Source organism: Orycteropus afer, unplaced genomic scaffold (genome assembly GCF_000298275.1).
Source record: "Orycteropus afer afer isolate SDZICR_OR568_19922 unplaced genomic scaffold, OryAfe1.0 scaffold00072, whole genome shotgun sequence".
In the NCBI taxonomy this organism is placed as follows: Eukaryota; Metazoa; Chordata; class Mammalia; order Tubulidentata; family Orycteropodidae; genus Orycteropus; species Orycteropus afer.
The window spans coordinates 8,618,930-8,628,067 of NW_006921659.1; positions in this window are offsets into that span (position 1 = coordinate 8,618,930).

The window sequence follows — 9,138 nt, forward strand, 5'->3', positions numbered from 1 at the left end:
CACTTCTATATCCTTCCCTTCAAGGCTCAGGGGTCCAGGATTATCTTCTGTGTCTGTGTTAATTGGTTTCCCTTTTCTTTGTTGAAGAGGGTCTGTGTAGTCTTTCTGCCTAGTCCGCCATCTTGCCAGAACTCCCCCCAGTGACTTTTTTTTGACACTCTTTTACAGATGAATAAATAGGTTTATGAGGCTAAGGGAGTAGACTAAGACAATATAGCTAAATGATGGATGTTTAACCCTAGGCCTTGGACTCTAATGCCCATACATTACCCTTACCTAGTCTGCTAAGGAAACGAAGAATCCATGAAAGGAAACTTATATTATTGTTGTAATTCTGTATATTTCTAAATATGTTATTTTGAAAGTTTCATCTTGGTAGCTTTTTTATAAATTGTTTGAGGAAAATTACTTGGTGATGTTGGATGGAACTTTCCCATAATCTTTCTTGAATTCTTAATGGTACGTGTTTCTACAGTCAAAACATGGTTCTACTGAAATATGTGTATTGTAGAACTAACTATAAAAGCTCAGTTTTTGTAAGTGCAAAATGGTACACAAACTTATTTTTAATATGTAAAAGTAAAAGGAGCGTAGTGCCTAAGGCACTTGACTGCTAACCAGAAGGCTGGCGGTTCAAACCCACCAGCCCCTCCTCAGAAGGAAGGTTGGGCAATCTACTTCCATAGTGATACTGCCTTGGAAATCCAAGGAGGGGTTTTTATGAGTTGGGTCCGACTCGACAGCACATAACAACAACAAAAGAAAGAGGATAATATACTCAAATAAAATATTCCATCTCCTTTTTTTCAAAGAAAAAATAATGATTTTATTATATGGTAAGTTGTCTTCTTTACCATACGAGATAGGGTTTCATATATATAATTCATGAACTAATGATCTTTGTTTAAGAGTTTTGGCTAGACAACTTTCCAACATGTAGTGACTAATTGATAATGAGAGGTAGAACTTGCCCAAACTCAAATCCCCTTGAATGATGAAATAACAGCCAAGAAACTCCATGGTTGGCCTGTAGTGGCCTCTGCTTCCTGTCTTATCACTTGTCCTTCTCTGGGTCCTCTGCCCTCCAGCCATACACAGCCACCTGCAGTTACCCCCATAAACATCTTTTATACTGCTCTGCTTTTCCTGTTGTTGTTGCTCACAGCTAGTCTGTGATAGAACTTTCTGGCATGATGGTACTATTTCATATCTGCACCATCCAAAATTATAACCTTTAGCCATGTAAGTCCATTAAGCAATAGCTTAATATATTGTTGCTGTTAGGTGCCATCAAGTCAGCTCTGGCTCATAGTGACCCTATGTGCAGCAGAACAAAACACTGCCTGGTTTTGCATCATCCTCACAATCCTTGCTATGCTCAAATTCATCATTGCAGCCACAGTGTCAATCCTTTTTCTTCCCCTTTTTCACTGACTGCCTGCTTTTACCAAGCATGATCTTTTTCTCTAGGAACTGGTTCTTTCTGACAACATGACCAATGTAAGTGGGACAAAGTCTGGCCATTCTCACTTCTAATGAGCATTTCCATTGCACTTCTTCCAGGATAGAATTGTTCATTCTTCTAGGAGTCCATGGTATTTTCAGTATTCTTCTCCAACACCACAATCCAAAGACATCTGTTCTTTGGTATTCTTTGTTCATTGTCCAGCTTTCAAATGCACATGAGACAATTGGGAATATCATGGCTTCAGTTAGGCGTGACTTAGTCTTCAAAGTGACATCTTTGCTCTTCAACACTTTAAAGAAGTCTTTTGCAGCCAATTTGCCCAGTGCAAATATGATGTCTGATATCTTGATTGCTGTTTCCATGGATATTAATTGTGGATTCAGGTAAAATGAAATCTCTGATAACTTCAATCTTTTCACCATTTATCATAATGTTGATTGGTCCAGTTGTGAGGATTTTCATTTTCTTTATGCATACTGAAGTCTGTAGTCTTTGATCTTCATCAGTAAGTGTTCAAGTGTTTCAAGTCTTCCTCACTTTCAGCAAGCAAGATTTTGTCATCTGCATATCATGTTAATCAGTCTTCCTCCAATCTTGATGCTATGTTCTTCTTCATTTAGTCCATTTTCCCAGGTTATTTTCTCAGCATACAGACTGAATAAATATGGTGAAAGGATACAACTCTGACACACAGCCTTCCTGATTTTAAACCATGCAGTAACCTCTTGTTCTGTTCAAACAATAGTCTCTTTGTCTATGTACAGGTTCCTTATGAGCACTTTATCTTAATATAAAACAAAAACCCAAAACAACCCACAACCATCAAGTCAAGTCCAACTCATAGTGACCCATATTGGTTTTCCAAGGCCATGAGTCTTTATGGAAATAGATTGCCCCATCTTCCTTCCATGGAGTGGCTGGTGGGTTTGAACCACTGACCTTCTGGTTAACAGCCAAATGCCTTATGCACTGCACCACCAGAGCTCCTTATATCTTAATATACCAAACTCATTGCCACAGAAATCTTAGTATAGAAAAGTAAAATTGTATTTTACTAATTTTTAATGAATTTGAATGTCTACAAGTGGGTAGTATCTCCAGTATTGGACAGTGCAATTTGGATGGTCTTCTCCTCCTTGTCTTCCTTCCAACTTCTGGATTCTTATTGTCAGCTCATCACTTATTTATTACTCAAGCCCTAAGAGTCAGTCTCCTGGGAAACCTTCTCTAACCTTGGTGCACCTTCTCTCTCCAAAGCTGCATGCAGAATTCTATGGCTTCATTTTTGTACCCATAGTAGTGTGTTTCCTTGATCCCCACAGTATTATGATAAAGGTTTTTCTTTCCACTAGACTGGGAGTTTTATGAGGTATTTGGATTTTGAATCTTTAAGTGTCTAACACACTTCACTGTAGCTGATCAATGACTCCTTGTTGATTAAATAGGGTTGTTGCAGATGTGCCTTTTGATTATGTGAGAGAGAGATTGTGGAATGTTGCACTGACGCTATCAATTGACAAAAAAAAGTTCAGTTCACATTTGTTGTTGTTAGGTGCCATCGAGTCTTCTCTGACTAAAAGTGACCCTATGTCCAACAGAATGAAACACTGCCGGGTCCTGCGCCAGCCTCATGATCCTTGCTATACCTGAGCCCATCATTGTAGCCACCGTGTCAACCCATCTCATTGAAGGCCTGCCCCATTTTTGCTGATCCTCCACCTTACCAAGAATGATACCCTTCTCCAGGGAATGGTCCTTTCTGACAACATGGCCAAAGTAGGTAAGACGAAGTCTGGCCATTCTCCCTTCCAAGGAGCACTCTGGCTGCATTTCTTCCAGGACAGATTTGTTAGTTCTTTTGGCATTCCATGATATTTTCAGTATTCTTTGCCAACACCTCAACTCAAAGGCATCAATTCTTCAGTCTTCCTTATTCATTGTCCAGCTCTCACATACATAAGAGGCAACTGAAAATACCATGGCTTCAGTTAGGTGCACCTTCAAAGACATCTTTGCTCTTTAGCACTTTAAAGAGGTCTTTTGTAGCAGATTTGCCAGTGCAATATGATGTCTAATGTCTTGGCTGCTGCTTTCATTGGAGTTGATTGTGGAAGCAAGTAATATGAAACCTTCAACAACTTCAATCACCTCTCCATTTATCGTGATGCTGCTTATTGGTCCCTTTATGAGGATATTTGTTTTCTTTATGTTGAGGTGTAATCCATACTACAGATGGTAGTCTTTAATCTTCATCAGTAAATGCTTCAAATCATCCTCACTTTCAGCAAGGAAAGTTGTATCATCTGTGTGTCACAGGTTGTTAATGAGTCTTTCTCCAATCCTGATGCCACATTCTTCTCCAGATAGTCCAGCTTCTTGAATTATTTGCTCAGAATACAGATTGAATCAGTATGGTGAAAGAATACAATCCTGACACACTCCCTTCTTGATTTTAAATCATGCAATATACCCTTGTTCTGTTCATCTATGTACAAGTTCCTCATGAGCACAATTAGGTGTTCTGTAATTCCTATTCTTCTCAATGTTACCCATTATCCACATAATCAAAATGCTTTTTCATAGTCAATAAAACACAAGTAAACATCTTTCTGGTATTCTTTCCTTTCAGCCAAGATTCATCTGACATCAACAATGATAACCTTTGTTCCATGTCCTCTTCTGAATCCAGCTTACATTTCTGGAAGTTCTCTGTAAATATACTGCTGCAACAATTTTTGAATTAGCTTCAGTAAGATTTTACTTGTGTGTGATATTAATGATATTGTTTGATAATTTCCATATTCTGTTGGGTCACCTTTCTTTGGAATGGATACAAATGTGGATTTCTTCTAGTCAGTTGTCCAGGTAGCTATCTTCCAAATCTCTTGGCATAGACAAGTGAGTGCCTCCAGCATGACATCTGTTTGTTGAAACATCTCAATGAGTATTCCATCAATTCCTGGAGTCCTGTGTTTCATCAATTCCTTCACTGCAGCTTTGACTTCTTCCTTCAATACCATTGGTTCTTGATTATATGCCACCTCTTGAAATGGATGAACATTGACCAATTATTGTTGGTACAGTGACTCTGTATTCCTTCAATCTTTTGATGTTTCCTGCATCATTCAATATTTTGCCCATAGAATCTTTCAATATTGCAAATAGGGGCTTGAATTTTTTCCTCAGTTCTTTCAGCTTGAGAAATGCTGAGTGTACACTTCCCTTTTGGTTTTCTAACTCCATGTCTTTGACCATTTCATTATAATAATTGGCATTGTCTTCTCAAGCTTCCCTTTGAAATCTTCTGTTCAGCTCTTTTATCTTGTCATTTCTTCCATTTGCTTTAGCTCCTCTCCATTCAAGGGCAAGTTTCAGAGTCTCTTTTGACGTCCATTTTTGTCTTTTCTTCCTTTCCTGTTTTTTTAATGGCCTTTTGCTTTCTTCATGGACAATGTTCTTGATGTCATCCCCAAATCCTCTGGTTTTCAGTCATTGGTATTCAATGCATGAAATCTGTTTTTTAGGTGGTCTCTAAATTCAGGAGGGTCATATTTTGGCTTTTGTGAACTTGCTTTAATAGTCTTCAGCTTCAACTTGAACTTACATAGGAATAGTTCCTGGCCTTGTTTTGACTGAAGATATTGAACTTCTCCATTGCCTCTTTCCACAGATGTAGTCAATCTGATTCCTGTGTACTCCATCTGGTGAAGTCCACATGTATAGCCACCATTTGTATTGTTGGAAAAGGTATTTGCAATGAATAAGTTGTTGGTCTTACAAAATTCTATCATGTGATCTCCAGTGTTATTTGTATCACCAAGGCCATAGTTTCCAACTACCAGTGATTCTTCTTTGTTTCCAACTTTTGCTTTTCAAACACCAGCAATAATCAACACATTTTGATTGCACGTTCAGTCAATTTCAGATTGCAGAAGTTGGTAAAAAATCTTCAATTTCTTCACCTTTGGCTTTGGTGGTTGGTGCACAAATTTGAATAATAATAGTAGTAACTGGTCTTCCTTGTAGGCATATAGATATTATCCTACCACTGACAGCATTGTACTTCAGGATAGATCTTGAAACATTCTTTGTGTTAATGAATGCCATACCATTTCTCATCAATTTGTCATTCCTGGCATAGTAGATCACATGGTTGTCTGAGTGCCTTCTGATCTGAGGGGCTTATCTGCTGACACTATATCAGACAATGTTTCCAGACTATTCATAAAGTTTTCCAGTAACATATCAGACAGTGTTTCACTGCTATTCATAAAGTTTTCACTGGCCAATTCTTTGAGAAGTGGATGGCCTCTTCCTTCTTCTGAGTCTGTCTTAGTCTTGAAGCTCTGCCGAAACCTGTCCACCATGGGTGTCCTGCTGGCTTATGAAATACTGGTAGCATAGCCTCCAGCTTCACAGCAGCACATAAACAACCACAGTTTGACTAACTGACATCCGAGTGGTGGCAGTTGACATTACCTAAGGGAAATTTCTGTCCTATACAGAGAAATGAGGGTCATTAAGTGGCACCTTTTAAAATGATTATATTGGAGGTTACAACTTCTCTTCATATTCTGAAGAATTTAACATAACACTTTGTGGTTATGTGCCCAGTTTTGCTCATTGTTACCAGCTGTGGTCTAATTTTTATATACTTAAAAACAAATGTTTCAGAAAGTGGCAAACCAATGTCGGGCTGGGAAAAACTGAAGAAAGTACCTGGAGTTATTGCCTTAGAAAATTTGTCTGTTTCTTCCTCCCAAGTTCTCCACCTCCTCTCCTCCCTGGAAGAGTTGAATAATTTCAATATCTTTCCTAAGGCAAGGCCAAAAATTTACACAAACAAGGAGTTTGTAGACAATTTTATGCCATCTCCCAAGGCCAACCAACCTGTTTTTTAACTTGGTCATAACAATGTTAGCCATTTTATTCCTTTGCTTCTTTTTGTTATACTGAGAATGAGTAGGAATACTAAGTCTTTGGTTCTTTTATCCTAAAAATTTATGTCTAGTCATTTTAATACCAAGAAGTCTTTTAATATTGATTGTGGTGATAGTGACAAACTCCATTAAAATATTAAAATAAAAATATTTTTTTAAAAATAATTATGTTAATAAATAATAATAAAAATTTTAATATATTTGTCCAGCGGGGCACCTTGCCACTATTGGTTTCACTTTGTGTTGGGAGGGAGAAAGGAAATTTTCATGCCTTAGAAATTTAGCATATGATTCATTACTATGTGAGGCACAAATTTAAATAGCATGTCACAATACTTAGCATTTGGTAATATGTATGTTCTTATGCCAAAATAATAGGTTTGGACTCCTGACACCCAATTAAAATCATGTATATTTAGGAGCTCTGGTAGCATAGTGCCTAAGGCACGTGACTGCTAACCAGAAGGCTGGTGGTTCAAACCCACCAGCCATTCCTCGGAATGAAGGTTGGGCAATCCTACTTCTGTAGTGATACTGCCTCGGAAACCCAAGGAGGGGTAGCTATGAGTCAGGGCTGACTCGATGGCAAACAACAACAACAACAACATATTTAGTTTATGATTAGCATGTCTCAAGTTGAATTTTTTTCTCTGAGAAATATCATATCCAGACATTTTGAAAGTCTCTTGAAATGCTTTTGTTTAACATCAAAGAATTTTCACTTAAAAATGTTAACATTCAAATTAGTCACATAGCAAGTGGATGACAAAACATACAATACCAAACTTGTTCAAAGAATGAACAATTTCAAGTTAACTAACTTGAGCAAGATTCACTTGAATGAAGTTCATAGTTGATTCAGGACTTCAAAGTGGAGTTCCAGGGTCATAAATCCACCATTGTCATTGGTACTTTGAGTCATTCAGCTCACACAGAAGAAAAACTGGCCCAGCAGCATGTACCATGTGATTAAGCCAAGTGGCAGACTTTAGTCAATGAGGGAAGTAACTCTTCATTTGGAAATATTAGTAATGGAAAAGGTAGCTTCTGGAGGCATCACCTGAACAATTAACCAATTTCATTGATATTTCACTATAATTTTTTTCTTCATCTATTTTAACTTTGAATTTTTTTGATTGTTTACCACAAATTGTGCATTGGATGGAATACCAGTTCATTCATTCAGCAAATACTAATTGAACATTGCTATCAACAAGACACTATTTCCAAGGTCAGTGATTGGTTCAGCTGTAGAATGAATTATTGCTTTCCATGCCAGACATTAAAGTTTGATTTTTGGCCAATGCACCTTAACCACAGCCACCTTTCATGGAACAGAAAGGAGTCCAATGAAACTGGAGTGGGAGGGCAGGCATGAGTGGAAGTGGGGAAATGGTTAAGATGCAGTTGCAATGGCCTAGGTAAGACAGACAACTGGGCAAGGAGAAGACTGGTGGGAGATGATTTTGCAGAAGTTAGACACTCCCTCTGAGTAAAAGGGGAAGCCACTGGGTGTTTTTATGCAGAGAAGTATTTTGACATATTTTAAACTAGTCCCTCTGGCTCATGTGAGAGAGAAGCCTAAAGGAGCAAGGATGAGAGCAGAAAACAAACAGTAAGGAGGCTATTGCAATAAACAAGAGATTATGGTGGTTTGGATAAGGGTTATAGTGTTGGAGAGGTGAGAATTGGTTGGATTCAGAGGAGCTTTCAGGATTTGCTGAAGGAATATTATAAGATGTAAAAAAATAGTGAAGTCATGGACCACTTAGAGGCTTTTGGCCTGAGTAACTGGAAGGATAGAGTTGCTATTTACTGAGACAACTAAGACTTACGTGGTAATGTTTTATTTTATTTTGGGGAGGAGTAGAGAATGAAATGCTCAACTGTGAGCATTTGAAGTTTGGAACTTCTATTAGGTGATTAGGTGTAGACATCTAGTTGGAAGTTAAATGTATGAATCTGGATGATATGAGCATGTTTAATGTTGGAGATACAGATTGGGAACTATAAGTTATAGAGCATATGTGTGTGACTAGAAGGTATGACTGAAGGGGTGAATATATGTGAAAAATAAGGAGCCTGAGGACTGAACTCTTAAGATGAAACACAAAGTACATTGAGAAGGACTGACCAGTGGGATGGGATAAGACCAAAAGAGAAAGTGCCCTGTGAGCTAAGTGAAGAAGCTCAAGAACAAGGGAGTGCTCCACCATGTCAATTGCTGCTGTGAGGGCAAATCAAGAAAGAAAGAAAGCTGAAGATTGATCACTAGGTTTGGCAACACAGAAACCTCTGCTGATCATAAGGGGACGTTTTTATGAGGGTTACTGATTACAGCTCAACAGGAATTGCTTGATGAGTGTGTGAGATGAGGGAATGGAGTCGGAAGACAGAATATGCTTTGAGAAGTTTTCCTGTAAAAGAGAACATAGAAATAGACAGTAGCCATAAAGAAGTGTGGCAGAGAAGGGAAGTTTTCATCCTGTCATGTTTCAGTGCTTATGGCAATGACCTTTTAGACAGAGATCACATTTGAGATTAAAAACACTGTTAATGGTGCTCTGTGGAAAAGGGAGATGACTAGAGCAGAGTCTTCACCAACAATGTACTATTTTCTCTTTGATTGTACTATTCTTTGTTTGACCAACTATTATAATAAACCATTACTTCAGTCTACCATTTATAACAGCTGCATATGTTGTTTTGTGCTTAGAGTATGCAGGAAAT